This window comes from Catharus ustulatus, chromosome 18, assembly GCF_009819885.2.
Source record: "Catharus ustulatus isolate bCatUst1 chromosome 18, bCatUst1.pri.v2, whole genome shotgun sequence".
Classification (NCBI taxonomy): domain Eukaryota; kingdom Metazoa; phylum Chordata; class Aves; order Passeriformes; family Turdidae; genus Catharus; species Catharus ustulatus.
The window spans coordinates 2,409,661-2,432,396 of record NC_046238.1 but is presented as its reverse complement, the minus strand read 5'-3'; the positions used below and the strand labels follow the sequence as shown (position 1 = coordinate 2,432,396).

Below are 22,736 nucleotides of genomic sequence, written 5' to 3'. Positions count from 1 at the left end.
AGAAGGACATTTATCAGGTTAAACCCATATTTTTTTCCACTGTCTTACCAGCAGAGTTTTGGATGAGTAATCAAAGGACCAAATATATTTTAAAGATTTAATTCTCCCTTCACTATTTCTACTAGTCAATGTCACTTTGACACTATTCTGGCTTTTCACTGCAAAAAACTTTCCAACTCAAATTCCCTTAAAACGAACATGCTCTCATAAGCAGACAAGTGCCATTTGCTCCATCTTGCCCTCCCCCAAGTTAGCTTCAGCTGTCACCAAAAACACAGTAAGCATTTTCCTCCTTGGGAACTATGTGTTCTTGCAGTTATATTCAGTGGACCAGAAGAGTCTGGCATCGGAAAAAGAACTATCTGATTTCTTGGACTCACTGCAAGAGAACCTGTCTTGGCCAGACACAGTTATAACCACCAAGGATTTAGTTAAATTAAAGATACCCTGGGCAATGAATACTGGCTGTACAAAAAGTGATCAGGCATTCACCCACCTCAGATACAGCTTTGGGGCTCTGACTGCCCTCTAAAGGGGGTTTCTTCCTGCAATTATAAATAACAGTGAGCAAAACACTCACTTTGTACGTTAGAGTGAAGATTTTCAGAGTCACCATCTATGAATCTCCAGCACTATTTTAGTAAACAGAAAGTAGTCAACAGCTCTTGAGAACCTTTCACATTTTCACCTTTCTGTTTTCAGTGTGTTCAGATCTGAAAGCATGTTGTTCAGCTTATTTCAGACTCAGCACTTAAGGTCATATTTACTATTTTTGCCATGATCCATGCTGCCTTTCTTTATCTGCATTACCTAGAATTTTTATTTCTATGCCCAGTTGTAAGGAGGGAAATATGCCCTGAAAAAGCAGTTGGACCTTAGACCCACCTTGAGATACTGAACCTTGCAGTGCTCCTTTATGCCCAGAACTGCCACGTTCATATGGCTGCTCCCTGTGTGGCAATACCCAGACACCACAGAGGATGCAAGGAAAAAGTACAAAAATACAAAACACACTCAAACCATCCTAACTACCTCCTCAGGGCAACAGTTTTATTCTATAGATAATTTCCAGGTAATTCTACATTTCCATCTTCTGCCTCACCATGTGCCAAGCCCAGTCCTCAGGCACAGACAGCTCCCACAACTTTCAGTTAAGTGAGGTCTCCACCCAGACCTGCCTCTGCCTTAAGTGTCTTTCTCCCACTTCATTAATTGCCCCTTTCCATCACTCTATTATGACATGGTGAAAGCACATCTGGAACACATCTGCAGCCTTTTGTCCCCTCCAGGAAAGGCCCAGCATCTCACTGGAACAGCATCAAGGGGAATGTCAGGGTGAGTTGCTTCACATCTGCTCTATGCTGTGCTCAGGACAACCTTCTCCACAGAGCTTTTCCAGGAGGGGTTGTTCATCAGGTCTTATTTTTAAAGAATCTGGGCCAAGTCATCCCTGCTGTAGCTTTAATGACGTCAATGAGCTACAGCAGGGGTGAAATTGGGCCATTATTTTTTATGTCCATATGTCCTGTGCCTATTAAAGAAAAAAAAACACAAAAGAAGATCAAGGAAGAAAAGTTATTGAATCAAAAGACTACCAGGTGCAGAGATTAGCATCTAGATGTGGAATGTTCCTCTTTTGTTCCTGCTGCACATTATAAATATAACAGTTTATAGGAAAAGAAATACTTCTCTAGTGTCAAGGTACAACGTAAGTTCTGCAGTGACAAATTATATTCACATTTTGTATCCTGTTTTGATAAAAAAGCCAACAGAAAAAATCATTACCAGGAAAAGATCTCTTCAGAACTCCACAAAAGTGAGCGACACAGTTGTCAGTGTCTCCTCTCTAAGCCAATGTTCATCACACCCAGCACATCACCACCAAGCAGTAAAGCCCAGTGGACCTTGTCCTGAGCTGCTTTCTTAGTAAATCCAAAACATGATCATACAAATATCAAAAGAGAAAAATCCGACACGGGTAAGGCCACACAGTGTGTTCTGTGAGCATGCAAAGCCTCAAACACCACCATGAGAAGGGACACTGCTGAGGAGCCCGAGCTGCAGGTGTGGGACACCAGCTGTGAACAGCAGCAGTAACAGCCACGGCTCTGTGGAGATGTTCAGAAGGCTCAACTGCACCACTAACTTTGAGAAAATATTCAAACAGGTTTCCCACCCCCACGTAGGAGGCACTGCCCAGGCTGCGAACGCGACTCTGGCTCCGACCACAGCCAGCCAGACCTACAACTACAATTTCTCAACTCCACACTTAAAGGCCACTTAACTGACATTTAAGAGTATGAGTAACCATATTCAGCGGGACACAGGTAAAATTACTCGCCCACATGCCTATAGAGTCAGGCTGCTGCACCTTTTAAGGCAGACAGCAACTGCCCAGCAATAGCTCCAGAACACAGGAGCTGGTGTTCAGGGCCTCAGCTTTGTAGACAACTTTTATTTATCAGCTTTATACAAGATTCCTTTGAAATCTTTGACCCTAATTATCCAAGTCAAAGCTTCAGTCAACAACTAAGTCCTCTCTGCAAAGGCCTTTTTTCCAATTGCTTTCCCTTTGCATTAATGAGCTCTTTTTCCCACAATAACCTACAAGAGTTTGAGGTTTTGTTTTTGTTTTTATTTTTATTCCTCTCCTCCCTCCTCCTCTCCCATTCCAGCACTAGAATCAAAATAACTTGAGATGGAAAACGTGTGACCTCCCAAGCCTTTATTTACAGTATCACAAACCACAAGGGAAGGTTCTGTCCAAGTTTTCCAGCTGGAATGGGAACAGCAGGGAAAAAACGTGCCCTCCTTTTTGCAGCTGTGATATTTAACACATCACAGGGGAGAAGGGTGGGAAGGAGGCAGGAGAATTAGAAGCCAGTAATGATGCCATGGAAATATCAGATGAAGCATCTCAGCCACACAGGCAGGTTCACATGATGACATCTTTTCTCCTCAGAAATAAACAGAGCTTTGTACATGCAAATGTAACTGCAAAACCAGTCTGACATTTAATGGCATTACTTCTTCACTTCTACATTAAATCAGATTGTAAAATACAGAAACTTTCTGGACTCCACCTAAGTTTGTATCAGTGCTGTAATGATCTCTCTTCATGGCACCATCCCCCCAAATTATAACAAAGGTTTTGTCAAAAAATAGAAGCCTAGCACCAACAGAATCTTCCTCAGACATGTAAACGACATAGAAAAACAAACACAAGTGAAGGAGGTTTAGATCTATAGAAAGTTACTTGCAGCAGGAAGCTGTCAGTTAGTTTGTGGTTACAACCACAGCAGCATCACAGCCCTTTCCTCCCGGTTAAAAATGTATGTCCAAACAGTTCCAGTGTCTTGTGTTTCTATTGTAAAAGAAGGAAAACTCACCCCTGCTTCCATGTGAAATTTCACAGTGCCAGATTATACAGGAGACTCTGTAGATCCCTTCTTTTTGAAAAGGGATCCTTCTGTACCTTTCCAAACATCTATGTCCTGTCAGGTCTACATGAATTTACCTGTAACTCTCTCCCACCTTTACAAGATTCCCTTTCTTCACCTCTCAGCAGCTCCCCCTTCTCCCTCTCTGACACAGTAACAAGTGCCAAACTAACCCACAACCTTTACACACTGGGACAGGGGAATGTCACAACTGTGCTGCTCCATGCTGCAAACAGGGTTCCTCCCCCTGCCAGTACAAAAGCAGCCATCACCCAGCTCCCTGCAGTGTTATCCCCTCGAGCTGACAATTTACAGTGACTTTTACAATCCAGTTGATGAAAGATCCAGCATGAAGACAGATTTCTCCACAATTATTTGGTTTCCACAAACTCATCCCTTAAAAGGGGTTCAATTCTCATGTCATGGGTCTCACACTAAGTCCCCTGGTAAGCACAAGGTGCAGAAATAGTAAGGTTTGAGCCCAATTTGTGTCCATATAAAAGGACATAAGGCTCTGGAAGGAGAAATGCTGGTCACACCACACAGCCAGGGGTGGAAAATTACAGCCCAGCATGGCACAGGGCACAGGGACAGGTGCTGCAGGCAAGGCAGGGAGTGCTGGAAGGACATTAGAAGGAGGCAACTGCAAAGCAAAGCTGAGCTTCCTTTTGACAGGACACAACACTTTCCTTCAGTGGCGTTACAAACCCCTGAGAGGGGATGTCACTTCCCCAGTGCACAAGTCCCCTGTCTCCAGCCTGCCTCTCATCTTCTCAGGCACCCTTGGATTCAATCCCATCTACCTTCCCTCCTGTTATCCTCCTGCCCAACGTCAGCCTCTGCCTCTTCTTGCAGACAGAAAGCACTCACCCCATCCAAGCTTCTGCAGCTGCAGGAGCAGTGCAGGCACAAAAAGGCAGCACAGTGTCCTGGGACAGCTGGAAGTGAGGATGCTGAGGGACAGAGCAGCAGCTCCCTCCCCATCCTGTATCAACACCCTCCATCTCCTCATCACACTGCACTCCCCCCTGGCTCCCTGCCCAGGTCCCACAGCTCCCAACATCACCGGCACACACAGCTCACGTCTGCACACACGTCCCTGGGGCTCTGCTCACAGCAGGGATTGAGGACACTTTCCTAGATTTTGAAATAGTTCTCTGCAAAATACTCCCAAGGATGACTAGCAGAGGAGCATTCTCCCAACATTTTCATTCTGCCCAGCAGTTTGGATTGAAAGCCTCCAGGTTTGGAAAAACAAAGGGCTGCACAGCAATGCTGGCAGAACAGAGGGGGAAATTACCCAGTGCCTGCAGCATTTTCCTGGACATGGTGGTCAAGCTTTTTGTCTCCATGAGCACTGCATTCCCTGACAAGGTTTAAAACCCATTTCTCTCCCTGCATTCCCTACCTGCCAACTCACAGACGTTACTCCTCTCTGGTGACGCAAGAGCAGGGATTCATTTTCCTGTGAACACCATTCTGGAGGCAATTTCCCCTCACCTACCCAGAGAATTAATGACCACTTGGGCACCTCATCAGCCCTGTAAAATCCTTCAGGCAGGTGAAATGAGTGGAGCCTCAGCCTTGGGGCAAAGCAAACCCTAAGCTCTGCCAAGGATTGAATTTCTTCTCTGCTGTTACCGCTAATTCAGAGAAAAACGCTCCCTCTACAACAGCCTGTGGGGGAGAGCGTGACCTAAAACAGGAGGCAAAGCTCTGGGGATACAGATGTTCCCCCTCAGCACAGCAGGACAAACTCACATGGCAATTAATGCCTCCCTGAGCACAAACTCCTCTGTTAAAGCTGCTGCTGGCAGCTTTTGATCCCAGAGAGACCTGGCCACAGCTCCTCTGGAGTGCAGTGGGCAGGCAGGAGCTGCTGGGCTCTCTCCTGAGGAAATCTGGGTATTCCACAGAGGGACGAGCCACAGCACTGGGAGCAGCCTACCCAGCCTGGCACTGGGCTCTGCTAATCCCAAAGAGAGGCTTCAGGAAGTAAATCGACCTGGAGAATGGCAATGAATTCACTGGGAGCCAATTTCCTGACAGGAGACAATTAAGGTATTCAAATCACCCCTAGTTTTCAGCAATTTCTGATAAAGATATTGCATGTAAATACAGAGCTGGTGTCACTGCAGTCTCAGTGTAACTGCTGTGACCCTGAGGTATAAACCCAGAGAGATCAAAGCATATTTCAGTCTGGTAAGTGAACAGTCTCAGATCCAAACTCATTTATTCTTTCTCTTCCTTCCCAGCAATTTGTTGTTCTTGAAGCAAAACCTGACAATTGCTAAGTTTTAGTATCATCCCAAAGAAACATTTGGTGGAGTTAAAAAGACCATTTCAGATAAAGGAAAAAAAACCCACTTAAGTGCTGAGCAATGTACTGGAGGAAAATAAGAAGATGCAGAACTGTGCAGTCAGGCTAAAGGCTGACACCCTTTCTACCAAAAAACTCCAGCCACTAATTTTGTAGTGAGAGTTCACACTCTGAGATACATCTCTAAAATTCACACAAGAGGTTTGGATGGAGCTGGGCACACACAGTGAAACTATAATGTGATGGTAGTAAATGAAGCTGTACTACTATTTATTTCAATACAAATAAAATCAACAAGGGTAAGATTTTTTTTGAGAAAAAAACTCACCAAGATTTAAATTAAAATTTATCTTAATTGCACATCCTGTGCAGGCATTCTCCCTTTTAATTTATTTATTTGAATGATTTTAAGCAGAAAAGGATGCTGACTAAGCAGAAAAAGGCAAGGAGCATAAGCTTTATTTCAAAAGAAGTTTATTACCAATGCACACATCTATGCAATTTGATCCAACCAAGTCCTGCCACTGCCAAGCCCTTCTCAAAGAGCTCCTGCAGCCATTCTCCAGCCTCCATTTTACCACATTTTCCCAAGCATTTATTCATGTGGAACCCAAGCTAAGGTTAATTCCCTCTCACCAGCAGCGAGTTAGTATCCCTCAGATAAATTACCATTCTCCTAGTAACATCTAAATTGTTTTTTTTCTAACCTATAAGAAAAAGAACAGCCATCCAGCTGAAATGTCAGAACCTACCTTCTGCAAAAAATCTCTCTAGATGCTTCTGAATGCAGGAGGGAACACAGACAGCATTGCTGGAAAAGGATGTCACTGTTGGTCCACATGTGTCAACATCCTAGAAAAAGACAGAACACAGTTGCTGAACTGCCATACCCATGGGAAATCAAGAGCAAGAATAAAGCTGCATTATTTTTCCAGTTACACCATGCTAATGGCTTCTATGCAAACAACATAAAGCTACAACATTTTATAATTGCACATCAGAGTTTCTCTGCAGACATCCCTCCGGTATGTCAGAAATTCAATACGTGATAGTAGGCGGCAATGAGCACCTCAGGGATTTAAAGTGTGTTCCAAACCATGAGTCATCGTCATCTCCAACTCATGGAAATTAGGAAGGAAAAAAAAGAAAACACACGCGTTGCACTGACCACTCTCACGTGCCCTCTGTACAACACTTCTCCTCAAAGCATTTCCCTTCTAAACTCAGAGCTCAGACTTCCATGGATGAGACATCAGCACAGACAAACCCAGCACAGCACAGACAAACCCAGCACAGCACAGACAAACCCAGCACAGCACAGATTGTTCCAGGGAGCCCTCAGAGCCTGGGCAGGAGCTCACGTTTAAGGGTGGAAGCAGAGCTGGAGTTGCCCTTGTAATCCCCACAAATCCTTCCACACCTGGAGGAGCAAGGAGACAGCAGCTCCCCCAGGGAACAAAGGCAGGGCTGGTGAACCAGCAGCACCCAGGAGGGCAGATCCAGGTCGGGAAAGCCCAGACACTCCATCTACACTCCCACTGCAGCCACCTGTTCTCCCCAAGGCTGATTGTGTCAGGAGGGCTGAGGGCAGCAGGAACCTGTAACGCTGCCTGCAGAGCGAGTTATTGCTTTGCTCCTCATTCCAAGCAGCCCCATTGCCTTTCTAAGAGATTCCTTCAGGCAGTCTCATCTTTACCTCCAACCACTGCAAACTGTTTTAATGCTGCTTTTAAAGCACCTGGATTGCACTTTAGGGCACACACATGTGCTCTCCATTCCCCTCTCTACTGATCTCCCCAAGCATACCCAGGTTCCTTTAGGTCTTTAATGTCTTGGCTTATCCTTTTTGTCCACCCTCCAAGCAGCAGCAAGAGCAGAGCCAGGGCTCTCTGAGCACTGCTCTGACAGGGTGATGGACTAAGGAATGTTGGGGTACATCCCACAAGTCACCTGTGAATCCCCAAAACCCACATGCTCACTCCAAAACTGCCTCTATCTCCCTGAACTCCCATCAGCAGAAATATTCCTTTCCCCTTCAGGTCACAAAGGGCACAGTTGTCCTTCCCAGCTCTCCGTCCCAGCAGCAGGGGCTGTGTTTTGCACTGGGACATGCAAAAATCTGCATCCACAACCACACAAATAAAAGCATCTCCTTGACTGGGACTTGGATCCAAGCCTCAACACCAGTACCTGCTACCAAAGTGTTACACAAAAAATACATAAAACATCAATACACGCTGTTCCCTGCCCTACAGAACCTGAAATGCTTGGAAAAACCATCAATACTTTAGCTGCAAACACTGCTTCAGTTAACATAAATTTATGTCTTGCCAACAGCTTAAAAAAAAAACCAGTAACTGATCTTCACTCCTGTAACTTCTTGCACAGCAATTTAAAAGATATAATAGTGCTTGCACAGGTCAGATTCATCCTGGAGGAAGAGCAAACGAGAGTAACATTTCAGGACCATTAATCTCAGAAATCTCACCAAGAGCAAGCAGCCAGACAGCTTAAAAATATATTTAGTCCACAAATGCTTATTAACGTCATTTGCTGATTCACAGCTGAGCCAGGCACATAGAGCCCAAATGCCACTTCTGCTTTCCCAGGCTGGGTGGCAAATAATAATAATAATAATAATAATAATAATATTGACAGTCTTGGGCATCAAGTTGCTTAACCTAACTCTAAACCTTCTGTGATGCAACTTTTAGATTGGATCTGTTAGAGCTGGAAACCACAGCTCCAGTCTGTGGCCGTGTGGTTTAGGATCTGAACAGAATTTATCTGAGAACTGAATCTTAGTCTTCTTTTCTTTCATTGACTATTGATCTTACTGCCAACATTGATACAGTCAAGACCAGAAGTAAAATTAATTCTTCAGGCTCACAACAAAATTAACACTGAAAATCATGACTACTTTTAAAATTACATCCTCTTTATAACTGTAGAAAAAATATTCCGTGATTTGATACCTGTGCCAGTATTTTGTGTGTGTATTTTGGGGTAGAATTAACCCACTAAATTCTTAAGGAATGCTTTAAGCAAAAATTTGTTTCATAAAAGGAAATGTAAAATGTTTCTTCCCCTACTGTTACATACAATACAATGATGCAAAGACCAAAGGACTTTCTTTCTAAAGCAACTATTCAAATCTGTATGATGGAAATAGATTTAAATATAACATTTTAATCTTGCTTTGCCTTTGAATTTCAAATGCCTTTTTATGAAAGCAAATATTTCATTAGTCCTTTTAGCCATTCTACCATTATGATTTGCAAGTAAATAAGAATCCTCACATTACCTTTCTCTTTTAAAAGGATTCATTATAGCTGTGTAGTTTTTAACTCAAGACACGTCCAGTCTGATTGAGCCTTACCAATTTTTACAGGTTATAGAATAATTCATTCCTCAGGCACATTGGGATTTGTCCATATCCATTCTTTCCCCATTTTCCACAAGCAAGACAAGTCTCTCTAGGTGCTGGATATACCAGACACCATCCTCCCAAAAGAACCATCCACTACATCCCACACTTTGGTAAATAAATTGTAAAAAATTGAGTCAGAGCAGGGTCCTGCTCTCTCTGTCTGGCTTTGCTGAGCAGGGAACAGTTCTCAGAATCAGCAGGGCCAGGACACAGGGCTTCAAAGGGTTTCAGAGTTTGGGTGAGGCCAATCTCAAAACCCCCAGGGTACCTGCAAACCTGGAAGGGCAGCCACAAAGCCTCCTCCTGTTAAGAAAAAAATCAATCTTCCTACCTCCTTTATTCTTTTTTGTTCTGGGGTTTGGTTTTCTCTCTGTGTGGTAAATTAGGGGAGGATGACAAAAGTTCTTTTCAGTGACAGTAAGTCTGTAGCAATTGTTGCAAACAGAAAAACTGGGTCCTCTGCACACTTGTTAATGGTAGCGCAATCAAAAGTGATTAAAAGCAAAAACATTTCTGTACAAGAGAAACTGAAAGTATTGCCTCTGGGAAAACAGAAACACTGGCATCTTCTCTGCAGCAAACACTAAAAGTAATAGATAATTAATGCAGCCTAGGACATTATGACATTTATGAAACTTGTTTTCTGGAATAATCATAAACAATTCACCTTGACTGTATTCCCAAGTCATCACTTTTTAAAGTCACTGCAGTTTGCAGAGGCCTCACTGATGCTATTCTTAATTCACTTATTTTTAGGTGTGAGAACAGATTACCAAGGCAAAATTTAAACTTAAAAATTGTCAGGTTTTCATCCTCTTCTATAATCATTAACCCTGTCTGTATTTCAGAAACAGTTTCTGCTAAATGGAAATCAAGTACACAGTTAAAACTGCTTCAGCTTTAAAATTAAACTCCCGAAGTGTGGGAGGATTCAGCATTGTTAAACAAGGGGTACATTTGTCCAAACCACCAGGAAAAAGCAACGCAACAAAAACACAGAAATGTAACTTAATGCAAGAGCTCCCAAACGGCTGCAACAACGTTTTTATTATGGGTGATTTGCAAAGAGGAACGTTACAAACTCTCCCTTCCTCGAAAGGCTTGCAGGGAAGCATCTCCCCAGGGAAGCCTCTGGGCACTGGAGAGCCCAGAACCGAATCAAAGACCACGTCTGGTTCTGGAGCAGCACGACAGCTCAGCAGCACCGAGGCACAGGAAAGCAGACCACAGCTATTAATAGGCAGATTCACATGCAAATATCTTTTGCAAAGAGGCAGAGGTGCCACACTCGTTTTTAGAACCAATGTTGAAAATACCACATTGCACTAACAGAACTGGCATTTACCTTTCCATGGAGATGATTAATTAATTATAAGATGCTTTCTGCTGGTTTCTGAAGGCTTCTCTGCTGAACTGATGTGCTGCACTTCACTTTGCAGTCCTTGCAGGAGGCACCATCGCTGCCACCACTAAATCACTTTATACAGGTGGGACAGGCAGAGCTCCCACCTCACCATTACCGGGACAAACACACCTGGTGAAAACCCCAAACCACAACTCAGTGGCCTCGGGCAACAGAGCCCTGCCAAGCACAGGCAATAAAAATGCTTCTGCAAAGGCAGAGGCACTGAGAGCACCGTCTTGCAGGGAGAAATGAAGCAGCACAACTGTTCCTCATGACCATCACAGCTGGTCTAGCTCAGCCTCCTGCTCTTGCCCAATCTGCACAAATGAATTCTAAGCCCTACCAAGTGTCAGCTGTGGTCAAACACCACATGCCCATGGTTTGGGAACACCAGTTTCAGACCACAGAGAGTCTCCAGAGCCCTTTATCCTCAGAAAAGGTGGTTTCTGTTCTCCTACCAGCCACCCTAAAGCACTAAGGGGATTTAAGTGAGCAACTAAAAATCAACAAACCACAGGGAAATAAATTCAAAATCCTGAAGAACTCTAATCGGAGGAACAGGCTGCAGGATGTGCCAGGAAATTAATCAACATGCAAGAGAAATGCAGCAGTTAACTGGAAAATACGAGCAGATTGGAAAGGCACCGAGACCTTTTTTCCCTCTCTGATGTTTGTAGCATCTGGACCCTCCAAATGCCCCGGGGTTACGTTCCCGAAGGAGCACAAGGTCCTGGCCGCACTGTAAGCAGCCAGACCCAAGGGAAAGGGAGGAAAACAAACAGCAAAATGCTTCCAGAAGCTGCCTGGGCTCTGGATCCTGCTGTAGCTATAATGAGCTTTTCATTTGCCAAGAGTCCTCTCCCTCCTTCCTCAGAAGTCATTAATCCTTTCCTAAATGTCTTTATTCCCTTGTATGAAATGGGAAGTGTTATAACCCATTACTCTGATCAACTGCAAGAAAAAAATATTTTTAAAAATCCCCAAACTCTACATTCTATATGCACCCTTACAAGATTTTTAGGAACCTCACACCAGTGTATGTAAAACAGGAAGAGTCACATTTAATATCACATAAAGGTGGTGTTCCCCATACACATCACCTTTCCAAACCTCCCTCCTGCCTCCAGGGTGGGATCCCAGGAACCACCACCAGCAGCCCCTGCTCAGCACTGGGATTGCTTTGGGGTGTGCAGATCTTAAAAAGCAGCTTTCAAAGAGTCTATTTAGTGTCAAGCTTCAGACTCCCCTCTGAGAGCAGTAAAACTGACGATTTTTTTAAAAAAAGGAGAAGAAAAAGAAAAAGAAGAAAAAGCCTCTGGGTGGGTTCAGCACCTGTGTATGCCAAAGGCATTTCATGTTTTATTCATGAGAATGCTATCACCCCACGAAGGTTTCTAAGTGACTCAGCCAGACAGGGTCTCTACAACCAGCTTTCATGAGGATCTTTTTTGAAAAAAAAAATTATCTTAATTCAGCTGTTTGATTGATACTATTTTCCAGTCATTTCTAGCCAGGTATATTTCAAGCAGAGAACTCTATGTCAGCTTCCACCTTGCCCCTTCCCACATAAATGCAGCAATTAGCACAGAAAAATTAGTCAATTATGCAGTATTTCACCTTAAATAAAGCAGCTCAAGAAATAAAACACCATTTAATTGGTAGCTGACAGCCAGGGAAGGAACACAGTGGCTCAGTAACGTGCTTAAAGAGAGCTGAAATCCATTCCTAGCCCTTGATGGAAGCCTATCCTTGTCAATGAAATCCACAATCCATAATAATGCTCAGTATTGTGCTTTCATCCTCTGTTTTATCAGAGCTCATCTGCTGATCAATGAGGAGTCCCACAGAATAACACTCTGAATTTCAATGTCAACACAGCAGTACTGTGGTAATGATCGAAAATATTTACATATTGCCTCATTGATCGTGGGGTGTTCTCTTCCAACCATCTGGCTACTGGGCACTCATCTTTTTGATTATTTTATTTTATTTTTTAGGCCTTTACAACTATTTCAAGCAGGTTATCTTGACAGCTAACTTCCAGCATTCCACCTGAATCAGGTTTTCCAGTTATTTTTAACCCAGGACACCAGCAACACCATTAATCAATTTCATTTCAGCAAACAGGAAGATAATTTTTGTAACAAGGACAAACCCCCCAAAACCCCAGCAAACACCTGCTCTGTGATGTGCCAATTCAGCTACAAGGTCTCGTTTTTAATGTGACTCAAGGGTGTCACCATCTCAACAACGGATGAGTCAAATGGAAATATGTCCCTGACTCTGCTCCTGCTGCCAGCCTCGAAGAAACAAAGGCTGCCAGGGTTGTTTTTCCCACCTCCAGATGGAATATCCCTTGATCCCTGCAGTGCAGAGCCCTGGGCATGCAGCACAGGCCTGGGGTGATGCTCCCTTAGGAACTGCTCAGGTTTTCTGAGCCTGGTGGTTCAGAGCTGTCACAGGCTGCAGGAATTAAAAACCAGCACCAGCCAATCTCCCTGTCCTCCTCCCATCCGAGCCTGTGCACCCCCAGATCCCTCCTCATCCCATGATGATGGATTTGCTGCACCCTCCACACCCCTGAAGGTCCAGAGACCCACGAGAGCCAGAAACTGTGGGGAGAAATTGGGATTTGGCCTCAAGAAAACCCAAACAAAAGCAAAAAGCACCTCCCTGCAAGGTGGTCTGAACACCAGGGTGCTGCACCCTCCAGCACAGCACAACCAGTTTCCACTCAGCTCTCATCTCGCTGAGCCCAGGTTTCCATGTAAAAATGAATTTTTAAAAAGCTTGGAAAAGCTTATCCATGTGCATTCTCCTAGGAAGCTTAAGAGCAAGTTAAAATAAAATATGCAGGAAAGACTAACATCTACAAGATCTACAAGGCTGCTGCAAAAGACCTCAGCAGGGAACTTGCTGGGAATATTAAAAAGGTGGTTCTCAAACAGTTGTCAAACTGATTTCAAGGAGGTTTTTAGTGGCTCCAAATCTGTTTATAATCAGAAACTGACACTCATGGCTGCTGCTACCATAAACTTGATTTAGGAAAAATGGGAGGTCTGAAATACAAATTATACTCAGTCTTTAAACCAGGAATGAATACCCTCACTCAACACGGTTTAGCTGATGATTTCGGTAACAATGTTTAAGACAAAGCATCACGTCTTTTTCTTTTCAGTTCTACTTTGATAACAAGGAATACAACACAAGTTCTATCAGCAAAATGACATTCAGACAACAAAAGACACAGCAGGGAGGGGGAAAGTGCTCTGACATATCTGTCTTTGATGCTACAGATGCTCCACCAGACAGTGAAATAAATCCCCACTTTATGTCAAGCTCCTTTTTCTGCCGGGGCACCTGTATGAAGGAACAGGCAGGAGGACACAAGGCTCTTCCCCCTCCATCCTCTCTGCCCAAATGTTTGGCAGACATGAAGAAAATCTGACCTCAAGATACCCAAGTGCTTACCTCTAGCAAGGCAAGTCAAACCATCTCTCCCTACTCTAAGCAAAAGGATAAATGAAAACTGGGAAGTCAGGACAACACACAGAAGCAGAACCAGAAAGTTTAATTCTTCAACTAGGCTTGCCCAAAGATGCCCTTTCTTCTCACAGTGGTAGTGTGCTAGATGAAGGTGACCCTTTTGAAACAAAACTTATTTATAGGCATTAAATATAAGCAAAAGAGAGCATTAAAATTGTTTTAGTCCCAATAGAAACAGTTGTGCCCAGGCTAAACACATTTTTGAGGATATCTGATGGAAGATGTTTACTGTTCATTGAAGTTAAAACACAAACAGTGTTTTACAATCCAGAGATAGGTTAGACAAACAAAGAGTCCCGTGAGTCTGGATAAATGATCCTTAAAAACAAGAGAGGGAGAACAAAACAGGCTATGTGTTCTCCAGCAGTTCACTTTGGTTGGGCAGAAGCCTTAAAGCCTCATGTCGAGCCTGCTCAAGAAACCAACAAGGAAACAAGAAAAGCAAAACAAAACCAGAGACAGAAACCTCAGGAATTTTAGTGTCTTTTCTGCTGAATTGTGCCTGCAACGTTTTCTACATCTGCTCCCTTGTTTAAGACAGAAGAGATCGTCCACCTTTGCTTGTGAAGAACAAGAGAATGTCACTGAGGAGATGGGACGGCAGAGAAAAAGCAAGCGAGAGCCTTCCTCCCCCTCCTGCTCTTTTCCACCAAATATCTCGGAGTTATTTTCATCCTCGTGTCCCAAACTCCCCCTCCAGTTTCACAGCTTGCAGCTTACTCTGCATTCTGGTGGAGACAACACATGTTTAGCTTCAGCATGTTTAGGCTGGAAGAGCCTCTGAACGTGAGGCCGGGTCACAGAGCCCACAGAGGGAAGGATCTCCAGATGCAGAGACGGGCTAGGAAAGAAGAGCCAGAAACACGAGGCTCCATCTCTCCACCACCCTGGAGAAATCAACCTGCTTTGTGGAGGAGAACTTAAACAGCTTGGCAACGCCTACAGCTGGTGCTCAACCTCAGATCCAGTGAAAAGATGTAAATATTTAGATTTCAATTTCATCGGATATGATAAATATAAAATCTCTATTTCCTTCTTTAAAAAAAAAGGCAACATTAAAATAGGTAAGCCACCCACATAGAGAAAGTGATTCTGCTGTGTTTGTACCTTTAGAAGGTTATTTAAGTTATGGTATTGATCTTGAAACAAATTACAAGTGAAATTATTCCCAATGAATTGTCCTCTGATGTATACAAAACATAATTATACCACGTTTATACATAAACACGTGAAATTGTTTTGCTGTTCCTTCCAAACATAGTGGCTGATGGTAGCCCATTATTTTTTTTACCCCTTCAGAAATGCCCACAGCCCTCCAGGTTTTGCTATGGATAACTCTGACTCCAACCCAAATCATCTGACAAGAGACACAAAATGACCCAAACCCCACTCCTTACGAATACCTGTACAAAACACAGCTGAAGCTGAACTGTTTACCATGGCTGTACTAGAAAAACCTGAAATCCTCCCATAACCTTCTAAAGCACATAATGGAATTAGAATTAAGGTCCCCTCCACACATCCAGAGTTAAGTCATGCAAATACCAAACTTCTTTGGAGCCGGAGATAACGCGGCCTCGCCCCTGCAGTGCCCAGATACCTCAGTGCTGATGTGATTACACACTGCCACCCTCCAAATTGGTTATCACGCCATTAAAATGCCTTCCCAGGTCACTGCTCTGAGGGTTAAGCCTGAATTAGTATCCCAAAGCTCTGTGATTGTTATGTAAGTGCCAGCAATCCAAACAAATTAGAGTTAGCTTCCCTGTCCATTACAGGAATCCCTCCCTGTCCCGTAATGAATTACAATCTTTCAGCAGTTCATTCACTATTTTCTTCCCCAAGTCCTCACCAGCTGTGCCCTCCCAGCTGACAGCAAACCACCTCTGTTCCACTGCTGGATTTTCTGGATCTCAGTTCTCCACCCCCACCAGCATGAGACCATAGAAACTGGTGGAAATCCCCTGAGTAGAAATCCCAGTATCTGGTCTCTGACGGGAGATTGAGCTGTTTAAAGAAAGCCATGAGTGACAAATCACTTTTCCTCATAACATCGAGGGACTCCCTCCAATTCACCTAATCCCACCTGTTTTCCTGCCAAGGACAGTTTTAAGATTCATGCCCACATCTCAGCACTCACCAACCTCAGCTGTCCAAACATACAAAGCCAGGACTGTAAAAGCTGGGCAGAGTCCTCGCTATCCAAGGTACTCAGTATTCAGGTTTGGGTTATTTTTGCAGGAAAACAACTTGAGGTCCACAGGGGTGCAGACTTCTGGATGTTGAAGGTCTTCAAATCTGTCTGAGCAAAATTTTCTGGAGGCTGTTTAAAGCCAGAAAAAAATCTAATTTGGAGTTCTCAGCCACTACCTGGATCAGGAGAAGCCAAAAATCAGCCTGTGCTACTGTTGGGAGACCGAGGCTCTGCCGTGGGTGCCCCTGCTCCTATCAGCACTCCTTGCTCAGCCGAGGTGTGTGCTTTGTCCCTCCCTCGGTGGCACCCTGGGCACACTCAGGGCGCTGGCACGTCCCTGTGTCCCTGCCCGGTGCCAGGCCCGAGGCTGCCAGGACAATGACCCGGGCACCGCCGCTCCCGCAGCCCTGCCAGGCCCCCACCCTTCCCCAAAGGCAGGCTCCTGCTCACCCTCCTCAGCACCCCTGGCACAGGAGCAGGAGGTGCTGCTTTCCCCCTTTCCCTCCTGGATGGCCTCTACCTGCAAAGCCAGCAACGCCTTGCTGGGATCAGCTCAGGTGTGGCCGAGCTCCCCAGGGCACATTTAGCCCTGTGCCAACTGCATTTCTTCCCTGCACCCAGAGTTGCCCAAAAACATTTTATCTCCACTTGCCTGAGCAGCCTCTTATTTCTTCTTCCTTCTGAAGCCTGACCTGTGTCACACAGTCAGGAAGAGCTGCAGGAAGGGGAAGCAGCTCTGTCTCCAGATCCTGCCATCCCTCAGGGGTCCCCTGCACCTCCCCCTCCCTCCTTCACAATCAAAGATACCTTTTTCCAGCTGGTTTCTAAGTTCTCCAGTGGGATTTACTGAAGCATTTTGCTGTGAGCATCTAAGAAGTAACAGTTTAATTAAAAGAAAAAATTAAAACCACTATCCAATCACACCAGCAAACCCTCCCCTCTTTCCTATGGAAAATGCACAAGCCTGGCTTCAGGAGCTCTATTGACTTGGCATCGTGCTGATGAGAACTCCCTGTAGTGACAGGTTCTGAGCCAGCCCCAGGCTAGATTGTTTTCTTCTTACATTAAGAACATCCAAATACCATCCATTACTTTGTTCATTTAAATTTTCCTAGGACTCTTGGCATGGGCACCACAATTAGAGAAGCCACTTTCCCTTTCAGTTTGTGGGTGAGCTCAGACAGACTCTGCCCCAGTACAATCTTGTGGCACTTGGATTTCCTCCAACACTCAGGAAATAAAGTTATAAATAAAAAGTGTTTTATTTATTCCCTCCCCCCCATTAATTATTCTATTTCCATTCACACTGAAAACTACAGCACATTTTTGTTTGTAAGATGCTTTCAGCTCAAAATTATATTTAGGCATATTTTACCAATTTAGGGAGATAAACAGAAATATTAATTGCATCACACCCTACATCAGCCAGTTTTAAAATTAAATGAGAAGGCATCTCCATCATTTAGAGAAACTGGCTGTTCAGAAAACCATGGGTTGCTTTTTCCTTCTAAGAAAATAAAAATAAAGCAAAGCATCGATGCCCGTTTCTAGCCTCTCCTCTTATTTGAGTCTCTGATAAGAGGAATCTAAAAGAAAAACACCTTAAAAGAAGAAATGTCTCGAGGGATCTGGCTGATCCTGGAACAGGACATTATGGTGAATATGCATGAAAGGCATGAGTCAAACTGTACTCAGGAGCAAGCATCAGCTTTCACTTGCCATTTTCCAAAGCCTTCCACTCAGGCTGCCAAGACAGCAACTGAATGACAAGAGTTTTATTTGAATGCAGAGGGGAGATTAATGCTCCTTAGGACTAATTGGAGGAACCTTCTTTAAATTAGCTCACTTGAAGGATGTGCTGCTTCTCTCTTTGGCCAGCTCACAGAAGCAGTAACAATTCGTGAATAAAAAGAGAGTAATTATTTAAACTCAAAACCTTTTAGCCCCACTGTCAGTTTTAAGTTTTGAGAATTTCTATTAGGAGGAAAAAAAAAATCAGGACAAGGTCTTTCCAAACTGGTTGCTGTCAAGTAAAATGAGAAGTTAGATAAAACTCCCACGTGCCAGATGGTAAATCACAATAAATGCTCAGGCTGTTAGATGCACAACAAGCGACAAAGCATTGATATACACCATCAGCAGCAAACCCAAAATAGAAAAGATATTTTAATAAGAAGTTGTCATTTGGGGAAGGATCCTCGTGAAGCTCATCAGAATCAAAAGTCATACACTGAGGGCTTCTTATTTTCTTCATCACATCATATAAGCCCGAGAACAACCAAAGTTGCAGGTGACTTACATCAGGCTCAGGGCTATAGTCAGCAAGAGCCTTGGAGTTCACTATTTAGGCACCAGTTCTGATCATTTCTGCCAAGTTCTTAAAAAAATATTGTTAAAGGATACCAGGGAATTGTTTACTCAAACCATTATTGTTTCCCGAACACAGATGCAAGAAAAAGTTTTATTAAGAAGATAAACAGCTGCTACTGTACACGGTTTAGATGGCAACAAAAGCATCTAAGGGCCATAAAGGGAATAGTAAGGGAATTAAAAAGCATTTTTATGCATGAAGATGGCTAACATCTGTACGTTCATTAAAGTGGTATCAACTATGCTTTTAATTAAAAGTTAGTGACAGAAACTTAAATATGATTAATGAAGCCCAGCAGCCTACCAGAACTCTGCTCCATCAAAAGCAGCACAAGCTGCGTTCCCAGCCCCAGCTGCTCATTCCTTCCCCTCTCAGAGATGCTGCCACAACCAGAACACACTGCAAGGACCACAAAGCAGGAATCCTGAGACAAACAACAAGCCAGGACAGGTCTGCAACCGTGCTTTCATGCCTGGCCATCCTTTATTCTGTATATCCCGAGGAGGCGTTTCAATTACCGAGCAGCCCGCGGCCAAAACAAGGAGCTGGTTACCTGTCAGAATAACCAGGCACTGCGAGATGCATCAGCCATCGGCACGAGGTCTGCACAGGAAAACAGGGAAAGGGCTGCCAACAGCAGGGTCCTGTTCTACACTGGGGGGAAGGCGGGGGAACCCCTCGCCCAGAAGCCAGTGCTGAACTCCGGGAGGCAGTCAGTCGTCTTGTGTTACTCGGGAGCACAACGCAGTCACGACAAAAATAAACCACGCGATAAAAATACAGCACGAGCAGAAAGATGTGGGCATGGAGCAGGAATCGGTGCCATCAGGGGATAAAGAGGTCTACAGCCACCGATATTCTGACATGCACTCCAACATCCGCCTATTCACATCCTGCTGTCCACAAAGACTGATCTATCGCCACTGTCCTGCTCAGAGCTGAGCACTCACAGATTATGTCTTCAAAGGCTGAAAACACTTCCTGACATTCAATTCTCACTTAGCAGCTTCCAGACACACAGAGAAGATGGAAGCTCCCACTTCAGAGCAGGTAGCAACACATGAAGAAAGTTTTTGTTTTGCTGAAATACACAGTTGAAATAGACCGCACCTCAGTCGTGCCATTTGAGCATGAAATGTGACAGGACTGACTCGTGTGGCTGACAGCGCTCCTCTGAGGGGACCCCTGGATGATGCTCCCAGCCCGAGCACCTCAGTGCACTCTGTGCTTCTGCTTCTTCAGTGGAGCAGGAGAGCCTGGGGAGGGGGTGAAGGAAGGGATTTAACCCTCCTGCAGCTGGGCAAAAAGCTGGAGCTGTTCACGCTGTAGCCGTGGGGCAGCAGCACGCTCCAGGATGGAGCCCGGGGTTGTTCGGGAACACCAGGCAGGACTCTCTCTGTCAAGGGATGGGGAGGCCAGGAGAAAGGACTGCCAGGCCCAGCAAAAAGAATCCCCTCTCGCAGCTAAGGAATGGGCATTCTGCTCTTTCAAAAGAGAAGAATCCTCTCCTCCCACTCCCTCAAGGAAAAGCACCGCCTGAGGAGCACGGCCAGCTCCCGGTCACCACCCAGCAGTGCCCCGGCACAGCGGGGTCTCGAGCCCCGAAAGCTCACGGGGCTGTCCCTCAGCTATAACCAGTCACCGGCATTTATTCTCTGAGGCTGCTGCGGGTCTCACCCTCTTCTCCCCCAGGGATGGGAGAGGCACCCACGGGCAGCACCTTCACCCCATCCCCACGGCCAGGCCCGTCCGAGGGGCTCCTGGGACATCGCACGGCAAAACCTCCACCGGGGGCCTCTGCCGGAGCCGAATTCGGTGAAATTCAAGGCTCGGAGATGCGGTACCCGAGGAAGGAGGCCAGGACGGAGCTCTCCGAGGGGCTGGCTCCGGCCTCGACCCGTGACCGCCCCGAACCTCCGGGTGCCGCGACCCTGCGGAGGGTGCTCCGTCCGTCCGTCCGTCCGCTGGTCCCCGGCTGTCCCCGGGGCACGGAGCGGTGTGTGCCGCCCGCAACCCCCCAGCGCAGGGACAGCCCGACACCACTGTGCCCCACGCCGGACCCGGGCAGCGCGGGGCTGCGCTCCCGCGTCCCTGGCGTGCGGTGCCGGGCGCTGCCATGGCCGCGGGGCCCTCCCGGTCACCGACTGCTCCATCGGGAAACTTTTACCGCCGCATCCCGGGCGAGGACGGACAGCTCGGCCCCGCTCAGGCCGCGGCAGCCTCCAGGTGCCGGCCGGGACCCGCCGCGGCCCACGGGGGCCGTTCCGCGGTCCCGGGAGGGGCCCCCGCGCTGCACCGGCCCCTCCGCGGGCCCGGCCACCCCAGCTCGGCTCCCCTCGGGCCCGCCGCGGTTCCCGCTCCCGCCGAGGCACGGCCGGGCCGGTCCGGGGGCCGCCAGGTGTTGGTGCTCGCCCCGCCGCCCCCCGCCCGCCCTCAGCTCCCCCTGCCACGCACCGGCTGCTCCCGGCGCGGCTCCCGCTGCTGCTGCTGCTGCCGATGCCGCCGCGGCTCGGCGGCTGCCGTTGCCTACGGGTCGCTGCCTGCCGGCATGCCCGCGCACCGCTGGCATAATCCCCGGCGCGGGCGGGCCGGGCGCGGGCAGCTCCTCGCCCGCCGGCGCTGCCGCGGCGCGGGGACGGCGGAGGCGGGGGAGAGGCGAGGCGGGCGGGCCGCCGCAGCTGCGGGGGAGGAGGGAGCGGGGAAAACGGAGAGCACCGCGCCGGCACTGCCCCTGCCCTGCCGTGGCACGGCGGCCGCGCGGATTTACGCGCTGAGCCGAGCAGAGCAGAGCCGAGCCCCGCGCACCGGCAGCACCGGGAGCCGCCACTTCCTTCCCCGCGCCGCTCCGCGCTCCCTCAGGCGGGCGGGCGGGCAGGGCGAGGGCGCCGCCTGCCGGGCGCGGCGGGGAGCGCGGGGCAGCGGGACCGCCCCGGCGTGCGGGGAAGGAAAGAGCCGGGACCGAGCGGGGAAAAAAACGGGAACGAGCGGGGAAAAACGGGAACGAGCGGATGGTGCGGGGATCCCCCGGGCTGGTCCGCCCTCCTCCGCTGCTGCCGGTGCCCGCGGGGAGGGGCACGGCGCTCACCGAGCCCTAGCCCGCTCTGCCCTCACCTGCCCCCAGAGCAGTGCTGGTGACTCCTCGAACTTTGCTGTCTGCAAAGCTGAAGGGGGTGAAAAAAAAAAAATCTCTAAAAGTTCAGTTATCGTTTTATTCAGAAACCTCAGAAAAAGAGCTGCGATGAATTTTACCATGACCTTTTAAACCTCCGTTAATTTCCTGCGGTTGTTTTTCATTCAGGATGCATCATCCCAGCGCTCCTTCCCTCTCTGCAAAGCCAAACCCTCGCAGTTTGTTTTGTAACTGCTCCCTGCATTGCCACACCGAGTTGTACTCCACGTTAAGGCAGATTATGCCTAAACCTATAAATGCTACAACGTTTAAAATCTGCTTTCTAGAGATGTAAACAAACAGAAATTTTATTTTCCAAAGTTTAAATCTCAGAGCTGGAGGAGTTGAAATATTTATTATTGTAATGAAAACTCAGTACGGGAGTGTCTTGCAAGGGCAGACTGAGGCAGAGGAGAGCCTGAGGCTCCAGGCAGGACTTTGTCGATCTGGAAAGGAGATAAATGCCAACATAGCTGGGAGGTGTCAGGTGAGAACACAAGAGGAAGATGACTAAAATCCTCCTAAGAGGAAGCAAAAGCTTCTCTGGTACAATCTGGAAATCCTCAAAGAGAGAACAAGGCAATTTTCCGGTGTTAAGGGGAAGTTGAAAGGGGATTAAAAACAGAAGGATCATGTCCAGCAAAGGGCAGGGCCAGCACAGTGCTGGTTCCCACAGCAAACGCTCCCTGTGTCCCAGTTTTGGTGCTTCGGGTCTGATTTTTGGGAGCACTGAGCATTCAGGCCTCCCACTGATTTAATCTGGAACTGCAGAGCCTCTGCCCCTCTGATGAATCAGGCCAAAGGCACCACACTGAACAGGTCACACAGATATTTGAGAAGGTTGGCCTAGAAGTTTACTAA

General features: G+C 46.7%; 1 protein-coding gene across 5 annotated transcripts in view; it reads right to left on the bottom strand.

The window, feature by feature from the left end:
* PITPNM2 (phosphatidylinositol transfer protein membrane associated 2) overlaps positions 1-21,265 on the bottom strand; it is a 123,849-nt gene extending 102,584 nt beyond the window's left edge. For 3 of the 5 annotated variants that reach the window (XM_033076125.2, XM_033076120.2, XM_033076122.2), the window contains exons 1-2: positions 21,161-21,265; positions 6,513-6,612 (exon numbers count right to left, since the gene is read on the bottom strand). The gene's annotated coding sequence lies outside the window, so the exon portion shown is untranslated. Of the gene's footprint in view, positions 1-6,512; positions 6,613-19,259; positions 19,737-21,160 lie in introns of those variants that run through there. The other 2 variants (XM_033076123.2, XM_033076121.2) reach the window with 2 other exon arrangements.
* Positions 21,266-22,736: the final 1,471 nt, after the last annotated feature.